A 25013-nucleotide genomic window follows, 5' to 3' on the forward strand; every position below is an offset into this window, starting at 1 on the left:
CGTAACACCAGTACAAATAAACATAACTGAACTTAGACCAACAAAAATTAAGGTCACGTGCACTCAGCTACACTGACCTGGTCCTTTCCACTTGAACACTTGAGTTCTTCTGCTTAAATAGTCAGCTATCCAAACAATTTCTCCTCTGGACTATTCCATTCAGCAGGTAAGACAAACATTCCCATACTCATAAACTTATGATACTACTCTTTACTAGCAATAAAAACACTCTAAGGTGTAACCAATACATATTACATCAATGCATCCATTTGTCAACAAACAACATAAACTTGACTTTATTAAATTACACCAATTCTCCCCCTTCTTCACCTGGTCCCTTTCTGTGACCTCAGACTAAACAGGAAGCTATAAATACAGGAAGTGAAGCAGCACTTCCTCCTTCTACTCCTGGAACATAGGTAAGTAAGGTGAGTTTGACAAACTAGACAAGCTGGAATAAATAATACGTTAACTTAACAAACATGTCAGAGTTGATTTAAACCAAGATGTTACATTACATAATCTGTGAAACAACAACAACAAACTTTATTTATATAGCACATTTAAAAACCAGTGGTGTACCAAAATGCTTAACATGCAAGAGAGTAGGATGAAGTAACAGGGAAGGATGAGGGCTATGGCAAGGTACCAAAACATGCTAGCAGGTTGAATGTCATTAAAACACAAAAGCAAAAGAATTTCATATAAAAGCATAAAAGAAAACTAAGTGTAAAGGATAAAACAGTCAAAAAATTGAAAATGATTAAAAGTAATTAAGAATAAGCCGAAGATAAGAATAAGCATTAAGCTAACTAACAAGCAACTGGTAGAAAAGGCAAGGCTAAATAAGTGTTTTTGTTTTTTGTTTTTGTTTTTTTAACCACGATTTGAAGGAATGGAGGAATGGTGAAAGTGCAAAACAAAAACAAACCCGGTATAGTAAATGTTTGCCCACAACAGAATAAAAAAAATAATGTATGGCTAAATCAAACCAAGAATGCTAACTAAGAATAACAAGCTTCAAATATGGACAAATGGTATTCTCACCCACTTTGTCACACACCCCAATAGAGTACTTCACTCACAGACTGCAGGGTTACTTGTGTTTCCTAGGCTATATAAAAGGGAGGCAAAGCCTTCAGCTTTCTGACCCCTCTTCTTTAGAACCAGCTGCTAGTTTTGACATGGGAGACAGACACAATCTTTGATTTTAGCATTAGTTTTAAAACTTCACTTTTTAATAATAGTTAGGGTTGGATCAGGTATATATTTTGCATTGTTTCTCTCTCATCACCGGTTGATTATGGCAGGTGGCTGCCCCGCCCTGAACTTGGTTCTGCTGGAGGTTTCTTCCTGTTGAAACAGAGGTGTTCTGTCCCATTGTCGCCAAGTGCTTGCTCATAGGGGATTGTCTGATTGTTGGTGTTTTCTCTGTATTATTGTAGTTAGGGTCTTTACCTTACAATATAAAGTACATTGACGTGACTATTGTTGTGATTAAGTGTTGTATGTGCAAATAATCCCTGTGCATCAAATGGTCTCCACACTGCTGTAAGCGTTCCATTTCACACTCTCCTCTCAGAGCTACATGATGTCAACAAGAGAGGATATATTTAATATGGTCATCTGTACCATACAGCCCTTACTGTGAGCAGAAAAGACCCAATGACCTGCTGTTCAAACTAGGGACAGGATCGATCCAATATATAGTATCGGTCCAATCCTGACCTAGGACATAAAAAAGGACACCGGATTAAATATCAAAGGCACCTTACAAAACTTGTGACATGGCGTAATCCAGGTATTGCCCTTAGCATATTGGAGCAGTATGCGTCACGTGATAGAGCGGCTGTTGCGTGCGAGACCTGTCAGTGGTACTTTACACTGAAAGCATCTAGAGCCTCGTTACGTGCTACCAAACCAGCATTTCATCTCTGAGCAAGCTATCCCAGAGAAGTAAAGCAAGTGTAAGTTAATCTCTGAATGTTTGTAAAGCATTCGATGTTAAGCTTAACATCGCTAAGTATGACTGTACAATGGATGGACTCAAGTTTTACTTTGAAAAAAAACTGTGTTGCAGGTTAAACAGTTCTGTGGTTTCAAGAAAAAAACTATGAAAACCACCTATTTTCATACTTGTCTTAAGTTTTGTATAGAAATTACACAAAATTCAGTCTCAGGTTAAACATCACAGAAACGGCTTACACTGACCTCAATCTTGATAAAAGATGAGTGTCATGAAGCCATGTCTGATTTATTTGCACTGCTTTCCACTCTGGATGTCTATTTATGTTAAACTTGAAAAAAGGGTCCATTCTACAACTATTTTTTTTTCTTTTTGAAGATTGATTGATTCAATTTTATTTTGTGCAGATTGCGCTTTTTTCAGAACCAAAGTTTTTGAAATCTGCGTGAAACTGCATTTTAAATTTTTTTAATATTACTTTAAATAAGATTTAAAGCTCCGCTAAATGGTTAAATAAAAAGTTAGTTTTGCTGAACTGCGAAATATTTTGGGTGCAGCATATATTTTTGTAATAGAATAGCTTTAGTGTTTTGTCTTTTCAAATTTGAGTATGAACTTATACGAACGGCAGCAAGATATAAAAGAAAACAGTTTTATTGACTATAAAATAGACTATCGGATTCACATTGGTATCGGCATATCCAAATTTATGATATCAGTATCGGACAAAAAAAAGTGGTATCTCTAGTTCAAACCTGTTCTACAGTAGAGTAACCATAGCCCACCTTTATATCAATTGATTCATTTATTAAAGATTTGGTGTATTCTTTCAATAGGCTTTATATTTTATTTTTTGTTACCAGATGGCCACAGAATGTCCCTATCAAATACACTACCAGTAAAAAGTTTGGACACCTTCTCATTTAATGGCTTTTCTTTATTTTCACGACTATTTACATTGTAGATTTTCAATGTAGGCATCAAAACTATGAATGAACTTAAGATTCTTAAGCTCCTTAAGCATCTTTAAGATTCTTCAAAATAACCACCCTTTGCTTTGACACTTAGCACTTGTTGGCTTTTTTGCCTTCACTCTGCGGTCCACCTCATTCCAAACCATCTCAATTGGGTGTAGGTCGGGTGACTCTGGAGGCCAGGCCATCTGACGCAGCACTCTATCACTGTCCTTCTTGGTCAAATAGCCCTTACACAGCCTAGAGGTGTGTTTGGGGTCATTGTCCTGTTAAAAAAATAAATGATCCAACTAAACACAAACCAGATGGGATGCCGTGTCGCTGCAGGATGCTGTGGTAGCCATGTTGGTTCAGTGTGACTTCAATTCTGAATAAATTCCCAACAGTTTCACCAGCAAAACACCCCCATACCATCAAACTTCTTCCTTGCTTCACAGTTGGAACCATGCATGCAGAGATCATCCGTTTCTGCATCACACAAAGACACGGCAAGTGGAACCAAAGATCTAAAATTTGGACCAAAGCACAGATTTCAACTGGTCTAATGTCCATTCCTTGTGTTTCTTGGCACAAACAAATCTTTCCTGCTTGTTGCTTTTCCTTAGTAGTCGTTTCTTGTTTGACCATAAAGACTTGATTCGCGCAGTCTCCCCTGAACAGCTGCTGCTGGAACTTTGTGTGGCATTTATCTGGGCTCTAATCTCAGGTGCTGTTAACTTGTGATTTCTGAGGCCGGTGACTCCTCAGCAGGAGAGGTGACTCTTGGTCTTCATTTCTTGAGGCGGTCCTCATGTGAAATGTTCAAATAATTATAGAAAGGACTTTACACCAAAGCAGAGTGTAAAGTTTTTTATGAGCCAGCCGCTGCGCTTCCTGGTTTTTGCAACTGCACCTGGGGACACATTCAAAGTTTTAGCAATTTTCCAGACTGACAGAACTTCAGTCCTTAAACTAATGATGGGCTGTTGTTTCTCTTTACTTAGCTGATTTTGGTTCTTTCCATAATATGAATTCTAACAGTTATCAGATAAGACTGTCAGTTGCGTACCAGCCTGACTTCTGCACAACACAACTGATGTACCAACCCTATTAAGAAGGTAAGAAATTCCACAAATGAATGCTGACAAGACACACCTGTGTAGTGAAAACCATTTCAGGTGACTACATCATAAAGCTTATTGAGAGAAGGCCGAGGGTTTGCAGCGCTGTCAACAAAGCAAAGGGTGGTTAATTTCAGGAACCTAAAATATAAGACATATTTAGAGTTATTTATCATTTTGTTCTTCCTACAAAAATCCATATATATTGCTTCATATATTTCATGTGTTCAGTATGTATCTGCAATGTAGAAAGTAGTAAAAATAAAGAAAAACCATTTAGAGAAGGTGTATCCATACTTTTGACTGGTAGTGTACAAAGGCCCATTTTAAATTAACAAATGCATGTTCATGGCACTGTATGTGCATATGTAAGCTATGCGTCTGTTTCAGGATGTGCACTATATCAAGCTTATAATGGGTTATCATACTGCCTAATGACTGCACCCCATTAGACTACTGGGGCTCCTTAGCACAATAGGTTTAGCGTGGGATTTATTATAGTCAGGTCATGAGTGTGTGCGAATCTAATTATACAAATTTAACGTGAATTTATTTATTTATTAAAATATGGCCATTCAAATAATATCTAGTATGAATTGGACATTCAACAGAGTCTGTTTTAAGCCAGTTTTGCCTGATTTTAGTTTGGACAGCTCCAAACTATTTAAATCTATTCAATAAGAAGCTGCTCAGTGAGTTTATACATCTTTTTCTACGCATTCTTTCAAGACTCCAAACCTTTCATGTTTTGTTAGTAGTTAAGAGATGTGGAAAAGTTGACTTAACATCTTTTTGGTGTGTAATTTTACAATTTGCTGCTTCTGCGATCCAGTCCAGTTTTCAGTGAATATTATAAGAATAGATCTCAGCAGGTTGTGGACCGGCCTCCCCAGAGCTTTGAATGTCCTCTAAAAAGCCTGGAGAACTCTTCCTGAATGTAATGTATTATTACTGGACATGACACACTACATGTATTAAAGGTTATTTACACCATGGAGCCTTACGCTAAAAGGAGTCTCAGATTTAACACTATTGGTGAAGCTGGATTCTTAGAATCAGTGTTACGATAGCTGGGATAGAATACAGCCCCCCCACGACTCTGATAAGGACAAGTGGAAGAGATTGGCTGGATGGACTGATGGCAGCATCTTGTCCGATTGAAAAACGGGATGTCAATGGGAAGGTTGATTGGTTTGTTGCTGACAAAGAAAGGTAACTAGAAAGGTTGACTAAGAGAGTTCAGGTTGTGTCGATATGCTGTATTTCCACAATGCTTGCTCTTGTTTCAGTAAATCATTGCATGTATTTCCCACTTTCCTAGGAAAATTGAGCTGGCGTCCACATATGTGGTCATCACATTTTGGGTTGGCTAGACCAAAATACTAAATTTTGCTCTACAAGGGCCTGATATCCGCTTACAAGGACATTATACTGCCAGTGTGCTATCGAAATTTAAAGCGAATGTCCTCATAAGTGGATCTCATTTTTCTCAGAAACAAAAATCAGGTAAAAAAAAAAAAAAAAAACCCAAACAAAACACGTAATCACGTAATTCTTTGGGACCTGATGAATGTAAAAACAATCAGCCCAAATAGCACTTAAAAATGCATGCCATGACAGAGTTCGGGTCTTAGGAGGTTAAAGCCTGAACCATGAAAAAATTACTAGAAAATTTGACCTTTACGATTTATGTTTATTGAACCTTTTCATGTTTAAAGTGCAACTCAAAATCATAAAATACATTTTACTCACGTCTGACGTCAGTTTGCTTCCTTCATTAAATCAAGTTATTTATAAACAACATCAGCACATTCCCCCCCACCAATGGCCTTCACCCAGGAGACTGGGTTTCGTGCCACTGTGGAACCATTATTTTTACACTCAATTTCATATCATTATCAATCTTTTGTTACAAGTCATTGCTTAGTTTAATTCTCAGCCACTACCTGTTCACAGCCCGTTGAATCTGTCATCAGACGTTATTAGTCCGAGACACATTTCCCGTAGGTAGTCTTCTCAGCTTTAGTTAGCAAATCGTCCTTTAGTGGTTCCTCTACCCTCCTGAACGGAAGCAATGGGTCATCTCTTTTTAACTGTGTGCTGCCAAATTATTTTTGTGGTTTTGTTTGTACTCACAGCTTTTTTTAAAACCCTCTGCAAGGATTGGAAAAAGAAAGGAAATGATTCAATTTCATTTAATTTAATAAAAGTTTCCTTTCTTTCCTGCTTGTACTTGTTATTTCTAAGTTTCATTGCTTGAAATATAAGGCAGCACCTGCTTGAAATTAACTGCCAATTTTTCTAATGCATTTTAATTTTTTATGCAACATATAGCAACATTCAGTACAGTGCAAAAAGATCCAACAGTCAAAGCTGATCCAGGAAGCTAGCTTGCTAACTTTGCAACACTGTTTCTTTATTCATTTTCTCTTTGGGTGTGTTCATACATAATTTAAACTTTTGCAGAATTATAATCACCTTATGATGCTGTTGTTTTGTTGTTGTCCTGTCAATCTCACTTGCTCTAATTTTCTTTAGCACAGAAAGATGGATACAAAATCTAGACAGTTCGAATTGCTTTCCTATTTTGTATTTGATTTGTTTTTTTTTGTTTGTTTGTTTTGTTATCAGTGTGCTTTTTGTTAGTTTCGCCAGTTCAGATTTTTGACTGCCACCTACATCAAACGGAGCTCTGTATGTATGCTACAACAGAACTGGAAATGGTTTTAGTTTTGCATCAGTGCATTTACCTCCTTGAAGCAGCTGTCAGAAAATTTGTTCACTGTGGTCATAAAGGGACGGACATGGTCAACAATAATACTCAGGTAGGCTATTGCATTTCAATGATGCTCAGCTAAGAGGCTCAAAGTGTGCCAGGTGTATTCACCCTACACGTTACATCACCAATAGCAGTCCGAATTGTTGATACAAGGCAGGATACATCCACGCGTTCATGCTGTTTATGCCAAATTCTGACCATACCCTCCAAGTGATTTAACATGGGGGTTTTCTGCTGCTATGGTCCACTCTTTGAAGGTTTCACATTGAGATGTGCATTCAGAGATGCTCTACTCTATACCTTGGTTGTAATGAGTAGAAATTTGAATGAACTGTTTCTATTCTCCTCTGACCAATACTAGATACTAGAAAACTTGTTTGTTAGCAAGCTCTTGCCAGCTGACACGGATGTACAGTTGGTGAATTGTAGTGTAGTGCCTCAGGGATGAGTGAGCACTCACAAAAAACAAAAAACATGAAAACCTTGTGACCACCCTTTGATAATGGTATTTATGTCACTAGGATCCCATGCTAGTGAATACAGAAACCACAACACTGATTAAACATCATATTTGCTTTCTTTCTACATTTGTTGCATGTTGAACAACTAGAACTCCACCAATTCTTCGTTCTGGGGTTGCACCTATCCAATAACAAGCATAAAGATTTGTCTACTATGGCCATAATTTCTGTTGTGAATATAAGAGAAAAACACAATCCAGTATTCCAGCAGTACATAACTGCTTCTGTTTATGAGGGCCAACCAATCAAAAGGAATTTATCTTAAACCAAAGATAATTTTAAAGCAAGTGGAGGTCAAACAGCTTGTTTCAGAGAGTGGATGACCTGAGAAGAAGGCCAAATATAAGAAAGTAAAGCTTATTTTTAACCACAAAACCACATTCAGACTCCAAGAATAAAAATATGCAGCTGGAAAGTTGCTGTTAGCAGCTGAGTATACACCTGCAAATACAGCCCAGACGCCCTGGCTGTCTGAAAGCACCTGTAACTGTTTAGCAGCTGTTGCACTGGAGGCCTCTGATGATGTTTTGCAAAATCTCTAAAACGAACAGAAGACAACCTGCTGAGAAATGGCTGTAATAAACCAGATGTTCCCAAAGCCAGATGTGTGTTTGTTTAGAAAAATGAGGGGTGGAAAGAGATGCCAGGTGCCACACACTGCGGAAGACCATAAACCTGCAGTGTTTACTCAAACAGACATGTTATCAATAAGTTAGGCACATGCTTTCCATCCAGTAACTCACCTTTAAAACAGTGTTTATTCTAATTGCAAGTATATTAAATATTATAATTAAACATGAAAGCGAACCTTCTTTGTTTTAAATAGCAATTTGGAAAATGAATAAGAATGAACACAATAAGCGCGATATTAAAAGTAGTTTATAGCATTATTAAAAAAATCTAAAACAATTCCGGCACCTCTCTTTATCTAAATCTAAGCATTAAAAAGAGTAAAAGCATTAGAGTAGACTTCAGTAAATTGATGTAATTGATTGAATGTTATGCTGGTGAATTCAAATACATTCAACTTTCAAAATCACCATAAAAAATACTTCTGGGAATAACATTTGTGCTTGAACTTGCAAAACGCATTTTCCTGCAAGTCCAATTTCACCATTTGTAATTCAAAGAAGGCTGACTGGAAGTGGAAAAAAAAGACATAGTTAAAGGGAAGTGACTCAGATGCTGCTACTAACATAATAGCTGCTGACATGTTGACACTCTTGTGTCTTTATTCTTTACCGACACTTGATTAGTTTAAACACTTACATAATCGGCTAACTGATCTAACTGCCATTCAATTCATGTCAGTCTAGTAATGAGCTTTGGCCAGTGAATAGCCTGAAAAGGGCACGATGTAAAAATATGCTTTTTGAGAAATTATGCAATGTGCACATGTGGACTTTTAACAAGAAGTTGCAAATCATTAAAAAACAATACCTGAGATGATCAAATGTTATATCATACGATATTGTTTAAATGCTTCTAAAAAGGTGTTCGCCATTAATAAAGGAAACAGCACCAAGCAGAAGGATTTCTTAACCGCTTCTGTAAGAGAGAAGCAATTGAAACACCGAGAAGATCAGGAGTTACTGTGAATTTGGCTTCTCCACATCACTCTGGGAAACTGCCGCTGTGATCTGGATTACTCGATTGGACTAAGTCTTTTGCTTGTTTACATCAAGGCTAAAGAAGGAAAAGAGCATGTGTGCTGGCTTGCAAGGAGCCCTCGGCCAGTGTCTTTGGCTGAATCAGATTTTCATGGAATAATTAGGACTTCTAAGACAGGGTTTACCCTTGTGTGACTCCACAGCCCAGGAGGTCATCAGAAATACTGTTGCATTTAAGCTTATTAACTCTAGCGACGATTGTCAACTTAAAACCACTCAACATGGGTCGCTCAAATCACGGGCCTTACACATGCACACATACTGTGACCTCTGAAAACCCTAAGCACCTGATTACAAATGCAATAGGATGAGCAGGACAAGAGCTTACCTTCACTTTCACTTCCTAGATTACACTAGCTCTTCTGGATGGTTCTCTCTCCCGATGTTTTGCTGGTCTGTGTTTAGAAAGTCCACGTTTGATTTTGGTGCAATGACTCTGTAGTAAGGGTAGAAAAACCCTATATAAATACCAGTCCATGTTATTGCAGCTTAACAAACAAGAAGAATACTCCAATAAATTATACCCAAAAAAATGGAGGTAAAATTGTAATTTTTCCTTTATGTCTTTAGGGTTTTTCTGATTCACTTCACCTTTTCTTCTTCATTTTCTTTAGATTGCAACAATTTATAACCTACTCTAAGCAATCTGAAGCCACTTTACATTTCACTGCGAAAACTTTACAATATTCAATGCTAACCAGAAAAAATTTTCTGCTTCGCTTAATAATAATAATTTAGAGAACAAAATGGTTCCCCTTACACTGTGAAAATATTTCTTTTCCTTTAAACCTTCCAGTCTGTTATCACATTCCCACATCTACTTTTCAAATTCTCAACTACTGGCTTGACAAGTATTGCTAATGAAACACTGTTGTCCTGAGCTTTGATTCTTTTTTTTTCTTCCCTTTTTTTTTCTGAAATAAACTGCTGGAACCCTACTTTCATTAGACACCGCCTGGATCTTGGCATGGGAGTATGGGTCATACAAGGACATCCCAGAATAGGAAAAACAGCCTGGACAGAGCCTGAAGCAAAGCACTAAAGGTGGCAGAGATCCAGCTGAAACCACTATAGTACACCGGCCACTGGAAAGTTATTGAATACACATGCCGCAGGTACGTATGTACACCGATTATTGCAACAGAAGTTTCAGGGCTGTGAGGTGATTCTCTTGGCACATATGTTTACATCATGCTGTGTGGAGTTCAAGGTGAGGTAAGGCTGGAACATAAAGCACCTTTGACTATTCATTATTCATGGTCAAAATGCAGCCCTGCCCATAATGTTCGCCAAGCATTTGAGTAGGTTTGTAGTTACTAAGCAACCATCATGTAGTCCCTCTCAGGCTAATCCGTCTAGGCCACTTTGGCTGCATGGAGTCTTCGATGCACAATGGTACATCACCTTGGATCACCGGCATCCTTTGTCCGCAGCATCCTTTGATACACCTGCTGAGGTCTTTAGAGAGGGTGACTTCTTTTCTTTATCGCAACACATATCTGGTCATTTGGTCGTGAAGAATAACTAATCTGTTGTATTGATAAAGAGTCAGCAGCGAGAAGATAGGTCTGTTTTACAGTGTGCCGCCGTTTATCAGCGTGCTCTGAAATGAGTCGTGCTGCCTCTTTTGACTTTTCAGCTTGAAGCTACACCAAAAGTTAAAAGAGATAAAGCCAGAACAAAGTACGTCAGCGACACTGGTGTGAAAATGAAAGACTTATTTTGAAATGTCAAAGGACAGATTTATTATCCAGAAGAGATTTCCAGCTGGCCTACTAATGTGATTTTGATTTAGACAGGAATGTTACTCATATTTTGTTCATTTCACCCGGTTCACCCAAGACAGTCTTACTGGAATTGAACGTTTATTTAACCAACACGGAACATAAAATGCCATTAACAGAATTCCCACATTGCCTGCATGTTTCACCAGAAACAAACAGCATTGGCTTGTGAAGCTCACATCTTTAGAGAGTATATAGGACAGCTATAGGTCGCTGCATGCCTATGCAGGCTCCCTCTCCATAAAGTGCACATAAAGCGAGACTATACCATTTGGAAAGAATGCAGCAGCATTAATCTGATTTATGGTTTGTTTTTGATTTTTTGTTATGACTTCTGACAAAGGCCATGCAGGCAGCACCTCTAAAGCTCATTTACTAATTCACTAATTCAATTTATAGCATGTGAACACAGACTGTGAGTATTTCGCAGAGTTTGTATTCTTGTGAACATTATTCGTGTACAGATTACAGTGCAGATAATCTGAGCACATTTCTGCCCAGTAGGTGTGTTGTGATACCGCCCCCTTGTTTTCAGTCTTTGTGCTAATCTCAGTCTGCTCGTTGTAACTGTATAGGGGCATGAGTGGTATTATTTAACTCTTGGAAAGAATGAATGTTTCCACAAATATTTCCTGTGTATACTTACCTGTGCATTAAAGGTCACTTTACTTATAGGTAGTGCTGGGAAGTAATGGAATACTGTACCGGCATTACATTTTTAAAATACAATCATATGAGTAACTGTATTCAGTTACAGTTACCGTTTAAAAAGCTGGTATTCAGAATACAGTTACTTATTTGAAATAAAGGCGGTGGTCTTTTCCTGTTTCATATGTTGTCCCCTCTCTATTTCTGGTAATTCCACGCCGGTGGAAACCCAAACAAAACACGCATTAAGAGGCTCTAATGTTCAAAAAATTATTTAATATGAAGGCAATAGGCAGAGTGTTACAGACATAGCCTTATGGGCAGTGTAGCCCAGTTAAAAGTAAGCTATCTCTCTCTGTCTCTCGCTAGTAAAGTTGACCCAGACAGCAAAGTAAAACTAGTTTTCGGCTACACGACATATTATGCAATGCAGCCTTATCTAATGTTCACCCTACTGTTACTCGTTTTATATTAAGATTTAAAAATCTAGTTGGTATTGGTATGGCAAATAACCTTCAGTAATAGTAAGAAATCACACAGCAATAGTACATTCATGTAGTTGTAAAAAACTTGATAATATATTAAATAATCCAAAGTATTCAGAATATGTTACTCTCATTGAGTAACGTAACGGAATACGTTACAAAATACATTTTGGGGCATGTATTCTGTAATGGAATACATTTTAAAAGTAACCTTCCCAACACTGCTTACAGGTTCTTTTGATAAAGTAAATGCCACTGTGTGATTTCAGATAATGGTTGGAATTTTTTTTTAGAAATGTTAAAAGTAGTTAACAAAATGGAATACTTTAAAGTGAGCCTTTATTGTGCTAAAATAAAGAGGAAGTGTTACTGTGCTCCACTGTTTTTGCATTTTCAGAATTATTTTATTTTGAATAAGTGACTTTGTGACTTTATTGTAATACTTAATCTATTTTTTATTCAATGCTATTAGTAACAAAGTTTCAACTATCACTTATTTGGCTTTAAATTTTTTGTTTGAATGATTACATATGTACAAATAGTTCTTTTAATGTTGAATAGATTATATTATTACTTCATATCGTGCGTCATAGATTTACTTTGACTCAGTCTTCAACCTGATACAGTTACACACTTAATGTATCTGACTCTGCTGAGTGTTTCTGTGTATTTGCGATAAAACAAAATGTTGAAAAATGGTTTCTCCTTACACTTTCCCCCCCCTTTTTTGGATTCATGCTTTAAGTTTAAGCCATTGCCTCAGAATGCCTGAGCAAATATTTGCCAATGTATGTCCAACCCCCTCACCAGTATCAGCTCAACCTATGCACTGCTATCTGTCTGAAAGGTTACAAGGACCGTAATGGAGCATGTTGGAATGCTAACCTGTCAATAAACAACAAGATACGTATACGGCTCCCAGAAACCTTTGCACTTTAAATGCTGATATGATGTGGAAAGAGTTGAGCTGACCAAAGTTTTGCATTATTCAGAGTGCACTTTCCTGTTCCCCTATGAACAGTTTTCACCTCATATGACCTGCAAACCGGTTTATTTGGCTGGTAGATCACAGACTCAGAGTCGAGTTGTTAAACTGTCCCGCCTACAGAGAATTCCTTTCCGTGCTTGCAAGTTCTCAGAAGCAGTTTATGTTTCGGTTCTATATTTATAAGGCCCAGCTAGTTAAGTGTTAAATATTAATAGTAAAATGGTAGTATTTTATATACCGTATGCTTTTCTCTCCTAAGCATGACTTTATTTAATCAAGAGATCAATAAAGATCCTTATGAAAATGCACACACACCTCTATACGAAAGCACTTTGAATGAACACACATGAATGAACCTTAATCATATCTTATATATCTTCTGGTCTAAATATAAAGTGTTTATTTAACACATAAAAGGAAGGCAGTATTGTACTTTCACTAAAAGTGTAACTTAATTGGATATCTTCTGGTTTTCACAGACTATTTATGTCTTTTTTTTCTCTCTTTTTAACAAAAGTGGTATCAAGCCATGACTAGGTGTTGTTTAAGACCAAATAAAACCACTACGGGACTTTCCCTCAGTTAATACGGACTTAATACCAAGCCACCAAAACGTGGGGGTTTCCAGTGACTCAGACAAGACTGCAAGGAGATTATTACTTTTTTAAAATAGAATTAAAATATCACAATGTTTTGTTGTAGTTGACTGCAAAGAATATACTAAAAGGGCGGCAAGCTGATTATTGACAAAGCTATGTCTGTGCTACCTGTTCTCAAGTGTCTAGAGCAGGGGTGTCAAACTCAAATACACAGTGGGCCAAAATTCAAAACTGGAACAAAGTCGCGGGCTAACATTAATATTTATTGAAAAAAAAAAAATCTTCCTCCAGATATAAGAATGAATCTTTTCTTATGGACTCAAATAAGTTTTGCTGGAAAACTGAATATGGAAAAAACAAAGCTTAATACTAAACAATATAAATATTAGCTGTATAATACCAGTAGGCCAGCTCTAATAGTAATTTGGTGTGGCTTCGCGGGCCAAATGTAATTAGGCTGCGGGCCAGAGTTTGACACCTATGGTCTAGAGCATAAATTGTATATAAAAGGTAGACATAGCGACATGAGAGCCTTGGTTTTTAAAGCTCAGTTTCAAAATTTCAACGTTAGGCCGTGGCCATGCATTTTTTTTCTGGATCCAGAAGAGAAGTGACCATATTTTGATGAGAGGAAACAATTAAGTGCTAAAGCTTGAGCTAACACTATTAACAGGACACCACAGAGTCACATATACGTGCTTATTATTGCTAATTAACATATTAATAAAATATGTGAATTTAATTCAACAAAACTGGAGAAAATAAACTTAAATAGGCTGCACCACCCTTGTGATTAAGAAGCTTCTTCTACATTTAATATGTACTGCATCCTGTACGTTATTATTTATTCATAATGTAAAGTTGGGCATTTCAATATGGGACTTTGTGAATGCTTTTTGGAGAAAGAAAAAAAAATTAAAATTTTTTAACAGTACAGTGGGTAAAATCTCATCATTAGAGGTCAGTAGATTAGATAACAGTCAACTGATTTCTGTGTTCTTACCCCTCTCAGTTCAAGTGCACAATCCTAGCTACAGTGGCTCCCATTCATCTGTGGTGACTGCAGGCTGCCAGTCTGTAAATATGTGTCATCATCTGGAAAGGCGGTAACATTTTGTCTGATACAAGTCAATAAGTAAATTAAGCTAATTTCTGTCCCATAACTTTGATACTGAGGTGATTTGTTGAGGGTATTCTGGACTTCTGCTGGTAAGGACTGCTATTTTTGCAGCTATTAGCTAGCTGCTGTTAGCTTGGCTTATCTGCTGTGAGCCTTTGTTAGCTAACGTTAACCACCATTAGTGAAACTATCCTTAAAGTAGAAAATAAAATTGTTTAACATTTAGCAAATAAACTCTCAGACAATGTATGAATGTAATTTTTTTTTTTATTAGAAAGTGTAATTTTGTTGGACAATTGAGCCCAACATTAGCCGGCATAGTTTCAGCCGAAAAACAGCTATTATTGTTTGACTGGCTTGTCGTCAGCTATCAAGAGATGGGAGACTTAGTAATTGTTACCATATTGGGAATAAATAAAAATGTTTATACGTAGTTTCATTTGTTATAACCTTAATTTCAGTGAAAGAGATGAGGCTAGGGGTTAAGAAAACAGACATTTTATCCAGATGCCGATTCTGTTCTCTCTTTCCTTCATGTTTTCCCTTCTTTGATAAAAGGGGCCCCTTTTCAGATAATAAAACTGCAACAAATTTCTCCATCTAAATTAAAACAACTAAACACTCAATAAAAATAAATAAATTAAATTTGACTGACTGCATCTTTAAGAACATTTGTGCTTCTGGACAGAAACATGCACAAACATTATTGAGAAATTCAGTGATGGGTTTGAGCTTGATTACATGGAAAATATAGGAAATGAACTGTCTTACTCATTAAGACAACTGTTACGTTTCGGTGTTGTCAGTGTGTTGTTTTTGGCGTGACTGTTATGTGTTTCCTGTTTTACTTTGAAAGTCTGTGTTATCTTAGTCTTTTCAGTTTACGTTTCCCTGTCTCGTCAGTTCTGAGTTGCCCCAGCTGTGTTTCCCTCTTGTTGTCCATTTTCCTGATTGCTCCCTCTAGGTATTTAAACCCTGTGTTTCAGTGTGTCATGGTTGTGATCTCCCCCGTGTTGTAAATAGTTTGGTGTTTTGTTGTAAATAAATAGTTTGTTGTAAATAGATTTGTCGATACTTTCGTTTTGGGATTTTGGTGGTGAGCTTTAGTGGGGTTTTTTGTGTGTTTTTTTTTTCTTTATTTTTACTTTTTTCGTGTTGCACTCCGGTTGCCTAGGCCGGGGTGTAACAACAACACTACAGCAAATGGGTACAATGTGGAACAAGTACTGACATGTGGACTTGTTTGTCTTAAGAAGAATGCAGCAGGAGACCAGCACATGAGAAGTGAAGTGATAAAGTCTTGGTGACAGGTTATTATTTGTGCATGCACACAGCTCCTTGTATGAATGATTGACATACTTCACATACAGAAGCAAAAAACGAAGTTAGCACTTCCTGGTCTCCCAGTTACTCTTCACTGGGGTTTTGCAATACAAAACTAAGTAAATAATTTAAAAAAATAGATTACTGCTTTCTAATTTATGATCTGCTGCATAGGGTTTTGTATAACAGTGTTGTTTTTGTTTATTTGTTACCTGACAACTGCTAACAGCAATTGGAAGCCTTTGGCATCTTTGACAAGCCCATTTTTTTCTTACATCAGTGGTCAGTGTCAGCAATAAAAACATGGACTTAAACTTGCATTTTTTCTACTGGCTAGAAGTAGACCTCCGCCTCACTTTATCTGAAAACTGAGTAATGAGTTCATAGTCTAAACCGGTATTTTTTTTTTGTTAATTGTGTAAAGAAAAATATAGTGGAAAAGAAGAGGAAGCTTTAGGGTTGGCCAAGTCTCTACTATACAAGAATAAGGATCATCAATCAGATCAACCTTGCATTCACAATGGATGCTTCAAAACACCAAGATGGCAATCATCTCCATTTTATGTTTGAAAAAAAAAATCTCAAAGACTGTTAAAGATAAAAGCTTGAAAATTTCACTGGTCTTTCTCACCATCAAAATGAAACAGGATCTGCAATTTAGGGATACATACAGTACATTCAAAAATGTATGATTAGTGGTTAGTTATTTTATAGATTTAATTTTTGCCAAAGTAACAAACATGAACTCAGTAATGCGTAGCTCCGTTATTGTTGATCACTTCAAAAACTTGTTGCGGCATACTTGATGCAAGCATTTCTGAAGGACATCTATTGTCCATTTTTGTAAACTTCAGTGGCCATCCCCCCAAAGGTTCTCTGGATTTAGATCACGGGAACACCATTTTGTTCTCCTGGAAGATGTCCCTTGTCCTGCGGGCATTGTGTACTGTAGCATTGTCCTGCTGAAAAACCCAGTCGCTACCACGCAGACGAGGGCCCTCAGTCATGATGCTCTTGGCAACATCTGGATATAGCCAGCAGCTGCACCTCCTGGAGCGCCATTGTTCCACTGAAGGAAAAAGCATCCGAGACCAGACGCGCCCACTCCAATGTGGTGCGTAGAAAACATCTCAGGTGGGATCTGCTTGTCATAGCAGTAATGTTGGAAACCATCAAGACCATGAAGGTTAAATTTTTTCTCATCAGAGAACAAAACTTTATTCCACCTTTCTACCTTGTCCCATGTTTGATGCTCTCTTGCAAAGTCCAAACGGTTAATTCGGTGACGTTTAATGAGTCAAGGAATTTTTTGATTTTGAAGCCCTTCAGTCTCAGGTGCTAGCTGATGGTTATGGGGCTGCAGTCGGCACCAGTAACAGCCTTAATTTGGGTTGAGGATCGTCCAGTGCCTTGATGGACAGCCAATTGGATCCTCTGGCTCAGTGCTAGTTAAATTTTTTGGGGTCTTCCACTTGACCTTTTTGTTCCATAACCCTCAGGATTATTAAAAAAATTCCAAATTACTGTCTTACTGCGTCCCGCCTCCAGAGCAATGTTGCACTGCGAAAAACTCTGCTTATGTAGTTCAACAACCCGACCACTTTCAAAAAGGGAACTTTTTTTTGCCTTTGCCATCAGAACATCATGACAGTGTGGCTACCTGACAGAAAATGACAGTGAATCCACATTTTTGCACAGATTTGGCCTTTTAAAGGCATGTGGTCCTAAACTTTTGATCAGCTGTAAAACAGCCTGTTTTTATTTTAAGCATTGTTTTCAATGCTTGTCTCACTCCCAGTTCTTGCATGTTGAAGCTCTACTTAGAAACTTGTTCAGATCCAACCATGAAAAAAAACAGGATTTTTTTTCTTTTTTAACCATTTTTCATCAGCTGATCTACACTATAGCAGCATTGACAGATGAGATGCTTAGCCACAAATTAAACAGCCACAAGGAGCATAGCTGCAGAAAGGTCTGATAAAGAAGGTGCCCAAGAAGTACAGGAAGCTGTCCATCCTAAGAAGTACAGGAAGCTGTCCATACCTGAGGCCTTGGAAATTGCCAAGCAAAGACTCACAGCCTTGGCCAACCGCTTGAAAAATCAGAGAGACAGAAGGCAGGAGAATAAACCAGATGTTCTCCAAAGAACCAGCCAAGGTTTACTCTCAGTGGCAGGGGAACAATATGAGAACCGCACCACCAAGTCTGGAAATGGAGCAACACTGGAAGAGCATATGGGAGAAGGACGCAGCACATAACGGCAATGCTCGTGGCTAATGGATCTAAGAGCAGACCACAGCGACCTCCCTGAATAGAGTCCAGTAACCATCACAATGGCAGATATCCAAGAAAAGGTCTCAAGTATGAAGAGTTGGACAGCACTAGGCCCCGAGATGATTCCCACCTACTGGCTGAAGAAGCTGACTGTAGCTACTGTATATATCCAGCCCTTCTGGTCCAGCATTTCTGCAAAGTCCCATATTTGAGCACACATTGATAAAAGAATGCAAATTTCAAAAAACAATTAGTGACAATTTCTGAATGGCATATAGTTGGTAAAACAACTGGTATGCAGTTCAACAATAGTTGAAAATGGGGGTTTGCAAATCAAGGGGTGGCAAACATGGTGGCATGTTTTGCAAGAAGTCGGCAGAGCCAAATCAGGTTTTAATGTTGGGGCTCATTGGTGTATATTTCAATATGTTAATTCAGTAATATATTTATGCCCTGTAAAGAAGTCTGCAGTGATATTTGATGAATAGGTAAGATTTATAAATGTAAGAACAATATGTGTCCCAGCCGAAATAAAAGGACAGTTGATGTTTTGAACACCACTATATCTCATCAGCCAAGTCTTCAAAACCATGGTGGACGTTGGATGACAATCTCAGGTCGAACCATAATAACATACATGATTTACAACATCTTGCAGAAAACCTGACACAAAGTGCACATAATTCTTCTGAGAATTTTAATTGCAATATATAACATTTAAAACTGCTAAAAATCATACATCACTTGTGATAGAGCCTTTATTTTATCTGAGGAAAAGCAGTGATGGTTGATGTGTCATTTTGTTTTGGGTGCAATAGTTGAATAAAATTAGAGGCTAGCAAATGCAAGCCATTCACGCCTTAAAAAAATTAAAGCTGTGATCTATATAATAATCTATTTGTGTATGTGGATCTTCTATTTTGTTACTTTAGTTTCATTACCTTTATTGTATTTGTGTTTTTGTCTGAAAACAAGTTGGACTTCTCTATGGTCTATTTTTAAGGGCATACCTTTGAAGATGTCCTGGGGTTTCTCTCCCTTTGAAGTTGCAAAAATATGTATTACATTTCTTCAGACAATCCACTTTGCTTTTTTTAAATTTTTTTATTCAGGAGCTTGTTAAATTGTGCTTCTAGACCCATACTGTACTTATACTGGCACATATTGTGGTAAATCTGAGAGAGAGTTGCTTAAGGTTCTTAGTCAGTCTGCCCCAGGGCAGCTGTGGCTACAACTGTAGCTTGCCTCCACCAGTGTGTGAATGTGAGAGTGAATGAATAGTGGAACTGTAAAGCTCTTTGAGGGCCCCGAAAAGTGCTATATAAATGCAATCCATTATTAAGGTTCTTAGTGATGTACAGCAGTGTCATCCTCTCTGTTTGATTTCAATTCCTTTCATCAGAAAACCTCTGACAAAACTTTAACTTGCATTTCTTACGATCACCCTTTGTTTCAGACCCTCAGGCTTCTGCATCTTTAGATCAGTGCCTCTATAAAATCAGAGGGGGGGGGGGGTTGAATGCAAACAGCTTCAGTTACCACAACACCAAGCTACAGAGTGTTTAAACAACTATTACTATGGAGATATGCCTTTCCACTCTCTGTTATATAATAAAGTTTAAAATTCATCCTTCTGAGGATAAAAGAGAAGTGTGCTTTAACCACCTAGAGCGTGTCGGTGTGTGTTGTCTCGTAGCCTTCTATGTTCTGAATAGTCCTGTGGAGTTTATCTGGATATATAGTTTCAGGTTTATTCAAGATTATGTAATGATCGGCACATACTATACAATATTTTGGTAATTTTATATTTAATAAAATAACTGCTATGCCATGATTTTTTTCTGATGCTGCTCAAAACATATACACTTACCTATTTGTTGTTTGCTCATATGTTCTTAGTTTATCTTGGTGACGAAAAATTATCTGACAGGCCCCTGCTCAGTAATGTCATGAAGATTGTTTTCTTTTCTAGCACGAGCTACCCAGTGGAGTTACTACATATCACAATCACTGCAAACCAGTAATCATATGTGCTAACCCTAACCCTTATCCCACCCGCACTTTGGGAGAGCTGCACCAACCATTGTTAGCAAATGGTGCTTTTCAGTATCAAACTAAAACAAATACCTAAATCCCAAATGTCTACTGAAACAATTTAAAATATAAAATTAAATGTGATTCAGAACATGTTTGCTTTTCTTTTCTTTTCTATAGTTTAACAATATCATTATCATATCATAAAAGGTTTGAAAGTCTTCCTTTTTATTTATAGTAAGATGTGTCCACAGCATAAAAAGCATAACCATGGCTTCAGTCATTTATATGGTGTAGGACTTATATACATCAAACTGTCAATAAAATCTGCATAACTGCACTGTTTGGATTTGGCTGCTAGACCATGTTAAATTGATGATGTGATTTTAGTGCACTGCTCTGTTGACTCCAGAGGATTGAATTGCTGCCATCCTGTCACTACAATTGGCTATTGTCTCTGGAAGCAGGCTTAATATTGCTATCCACCATTTATTTTTTTGCTTCTTGACCTAATGGGCAACTGTGTCGACTTGAGCTTGTCAAGCTGAGCGATCAGGAGCTTGTTCTGGTTGTGTTTGCAAGTGCATCATGGATAAATCTCTGGTCTTTTACTGAAAAATGGTGGGACCAGTGCCAACTTGTGCTAGAAAAGCTGGCGCTGGATTAGCTCACCCTTTACTGTTTTGAAATCATTTGCCTGTATGGAAACAGAGCTATAATTAGCAAGTAAATGACCACTCTGATTTATCATTTATCAACAGCTTTGTCTCACTAATCACCAACATATAAGATCTGCAGGAGTTAGAATGTAATGTGAAGAACTTTTTAATAATTCCTTTAGAACCTTAACAAAGAAAGCCCCGATGACGGAGTGGGGCATCAAGCGTTCAGCGTTAAACAGTGGAGGAAGATAGTGTCCAGTCAGGTTCTGTGTGGATGCTCCTTAAAAGAAATCTGAATGTCAGCCACACCAGCACCAAATATTAAATCCCACAAATAATTGAAACAATAAGTTGGTTTTGACATTTTGCCAAATGGCTAAATTATAAGAAATCAAAATCAATACCAATTTTTGCAAATAACTGCAAAAAAATGTATATGTTCAATATCTGCAAGCTGATTGGCTTTATGACACATCAGGTGGTTAAATCAATATTTGCATTTAAAATAACTCAGTTTTGTTGTCAACTAGTAAATAACAGTAATTCCATTTGTTTGAAAGGTGTTTATAATTATAGAGGAACTAGAGACAGAAGATTACTATTAATGTGAACTAGCACATTTTCAGTTTGAGTTAAAAAAATTTTAATCTGGAACTAAGGTCATTATTCAGTTCCTTTAAACTAAACTTTAATTGGTGACTGAGAAGCATGAACTAACATGGCATTATATGTGACTGCAAGTGCTGACCTAATTATTGAACATTACGAGCAACAAATTGGAAGCAAATGTTTTCTAAGTGCCCAAAGGCAGCATGCAAGCTCGTGAAATATGGCAAAGCAACAATAGTATGCTGGACTGCAGGTATTTAGTTTGTAGAAAATCTGGGCATTCACAGAACCAACCTAAATGAAAGACAAAAGCTCACAATTTTATATGACAAAGCAAAGTTCTTCATTTTATGGAATTTTTGAAACTTACATTCATTAAATTGCAACTAATTCTCATTAGAACATATTGGTAGTGCAATCAGGCCGTATCAATTCAGTGGTTATTAGCTAACGTATGCTAGCATATGTTTTCCCACATTTTACATATGTGATAACGCACCTTATTACATTTCAAAGTGATGCCATTATTTAAAAGTGATTATTTTAGAGTAGATGAAATGAATAATTAAAACATAAACCTCTAACAAAGATTCAATATAAATCAGAGACACTCAAATTCTACATTTTTTACTTTTTGTCATCACTGAAGTTTAAAGTCTAGCTGCAAAGCAGAGGGATGTGTGTATGAGAGAGAGCCTTTTTATCTAACAGCAGGCACTTGCTCTGATACTTGGGTAAAGCAGCAGGAGGGATGGGGCATGGAGGCAGAAAATACGCAGAAAGCTCAGGTTCACATGAGGCCATGGTATTTCTGTGGAACTGCTGCATACAAGGAAGAATACAGTTGTATATGTGCTATGCGTGACAGGAAGAAAGAAAGAAAGAACAATGTGGGCAGAATGGGGTTAAAGGAGGTGAGCAGGTGGGACAGCATAAATAACAAATTAGTTTAAGGGGCAAAGAGGAAGAAAGATTGTGACTTTCAGCCCTGGATTGTATGGGGGTGGGAGGAAAGTTCCAGTCATGCTGCCAGCTGCGGTGACGTATTTAAGCTCTACTGCGTGTTGTGCTTGAGAGCACATGGACTGTACACACAGACACACAAACATGCTCCAAACACACAGCAGGATGTAATGCTTGATCTGTGGTATTTGTGAGCATTGATAAAACTAGACCCACAGGACACTTGTCAGAACACAGATTAATTCATTTGGCCTAGTAGATGGCATTACATAACACTGGGGTTAGGTTAGCAATGAGAGAAGAAGATGCAAAGAAGATGAAAGCGATATAAATAATAAATAATGGAGCACATGTCTGGTGCAGTCCTTGAGCTGGGCATTGTCAGCAGGAACTCAGCAGATATATACAAGTACAGAGAGATTAATGAGAAAAAAGACATACTGAGTGTTCTTTTGAAAAGGCTGTATTTGCCAACTGCACACTGTGTACAAGAAGGACTGCTCTTTTATTATGAGATTTCAATCCTGCAGTATTTACATAATCCATAAGTCCCTTAACTTTAGTACAAATTACTTGGTGGAGTTATATGTGAGCAGTCAAATGTGCAGTTCAGTCAGGTCAGACTTTGACCTGCCCCCAACCCCCTCCCTCCATGCGGGTACAAAGTCAGCGTGATATCCTTTTGTGGCCATGTGAGAAGCGGGCAAGTTATTATCCAGTAAATGTACAGTGAGTGAGCGAGTGTTATGCATCCTGTTGCCTGTATGTCTACACCAGAGTGTTTCCAATGGTGGCAAAGCTTCTGAGGAGGAGAATATTCCCGTTTGTTACAAGTGGGAGGAAAAAAAGCTTCAGACAAGTTCTCGACCCAGTTCTTCGTCTTTCGCACGATAGATGTGATAAAATCTGACAGCTGATAAAACGGATGTCAGTCTCACTGTTTTCATAAATATTTAGTTTGAAGTTTTAAGTAACTGAGGAATCATGGTGGAAACTACTGTCAGACATTTAGAGACAACTTTCTAGTAATTAGGAGTTGGCATGTAAATGCAAGTTTATGTAACATGGGTTGCTGTTATTTTTATCGCGTGGGATTATTTGTCATGTGAAGCTGCCTATAGTCACCCTCCATAATCCCATTCAATATTTATTCTCCACATAGTAAACAAAGATTTTGTGTTCTGGGGGCCTCTGGATGTCTGGAGTTTTGATCTCCTCCACACCTACTTCACGCCCTGGAGGACGGGGCTGTGGCCCCCCCACACCCTCTAGCAGATTATTACATGAAGGAACCTTTTAAAAAACAAAAAACAAGCGCGTCCATGCTCACAGGTGTACACACGGGTGATCACACCCACAAACTACACCCTTTTTGGCTCCTACCTCAAAGCACACTGTGTTCTGTTGATCTTATGTGCTGCACAATAATGTTTAACATTTAGTATTTACTGTCATATTCCCATATATCATTGTGATGTTGTTTATTCTATTACTCTTGTTCTCTTCTGCTTGCTTTCTTTTTTCTTTCTCAGCAGGTGATCCAGGTGATTGATATATGCATTTTTTTTTCTCTGCCCGTTCTGTTGGTTTTTGTCTTTTGCCCTTCTCCCCCGTCCCTCTTCTCAGCTGTTTCTCTTTCCCTCTTTCTTTCTCCCCTTCTTTCCCCCAGTCAAGTCTGTCCCGTATTCAGTAAGTGAAAATAAAATAAACAATAAAAGGTGAATCAAATGGACCATTACGGCAAGGCTGGGATGGTCAGTTTGGTAAAGTAAATCCGTTGGGCATCTTTCTTTGCCTTTAGACAACAATTCTGATGGCAAAAGAGCCAAACGGGACAGGCAAAAAGAAAAAAAAAAAAAAAAAAGTAAACAAAGATTAAGCTTAGGTTAAGTTAAATGTTTATTAGGTTTATTAATCTCCTGGTCTTTCACTTGACTGAGCGTTTTTCAGGCTTTACCATAATCTTTATCCTATAGTAATGTGTTAGACGTGATGTATTATGAGCACATTAGCACTCACAGAACCAATCCTGCTGTTTGAATACTTGCACTGTTGCAGTGTTAATATATAACCATAACCTAGAAAACAGCCACACAAGTAGGACACGAGCTGACCATCTATAGACTGAAACAAACATGTAAAAAAGGTTAGTAAAGAGTATACATTCATTAGTTAATCTACTGTTTGCACAAATCTAGTGTGTCACGTACTATAGCATCTTAAACTAGGCCAATATAAATAGATACTGGTATTGGGGTTGCCACAGTTTTTTTCTTTTAGTTTCTTTTTAAGTCTCTGAACCCTGTTGCAACTCCTCATTGCTCTTAAGTGTAAAGTTTCTGTGACAAAGTAGAGAAACGTGAACCACCTGCTCATCAGGATCATCAAGCTGAGCTCTTATTGTGTTAAATCCTTCCTCAGGTAACTTAAAACAGATTGGATTAAGGCAAGCAAGGTAAACATGCTGTGCGAGTGTAGTATACAAGTGTAATCCTGATCAAGCCAACGGAAATA

General features: G+C 37.7%; 1 long non-coding RNA gene across 1 annotated transcript in view; it reads right to left on the minus strand.

Annotated features, from left to right (window-relative positions):
* Nucleotides 1–10406, minus strand: part of LOC309688706 — a 37189-nt gene extending 26783 nt beyond the window's left edge. The window contains exon 1 of the long non-coding RNA XR_014271150.1: nt 9339–10406. This is a non-coding gene — a long non-coding RNA (uncharacterized lncRNA). The remainder of the gene's footprint in view (nt 1–9338) is intronic.
* Between the last annotated feature and the right edge of the window lie 14607 nt (nt 10407–25013).

The sequence above is a fragment of the Aulonocara stuartgranti genome (genome assembly GCF_965226115.1).
Source record: "Aulonocara stuartgranti genome assembly, chromosome: 15".
NCBI lineage: Eukaryota > Metazoa > Chordata > Actinopteri > Cichliformes > Cichlidae > Aulonocara > Aulonocara stuartgranti.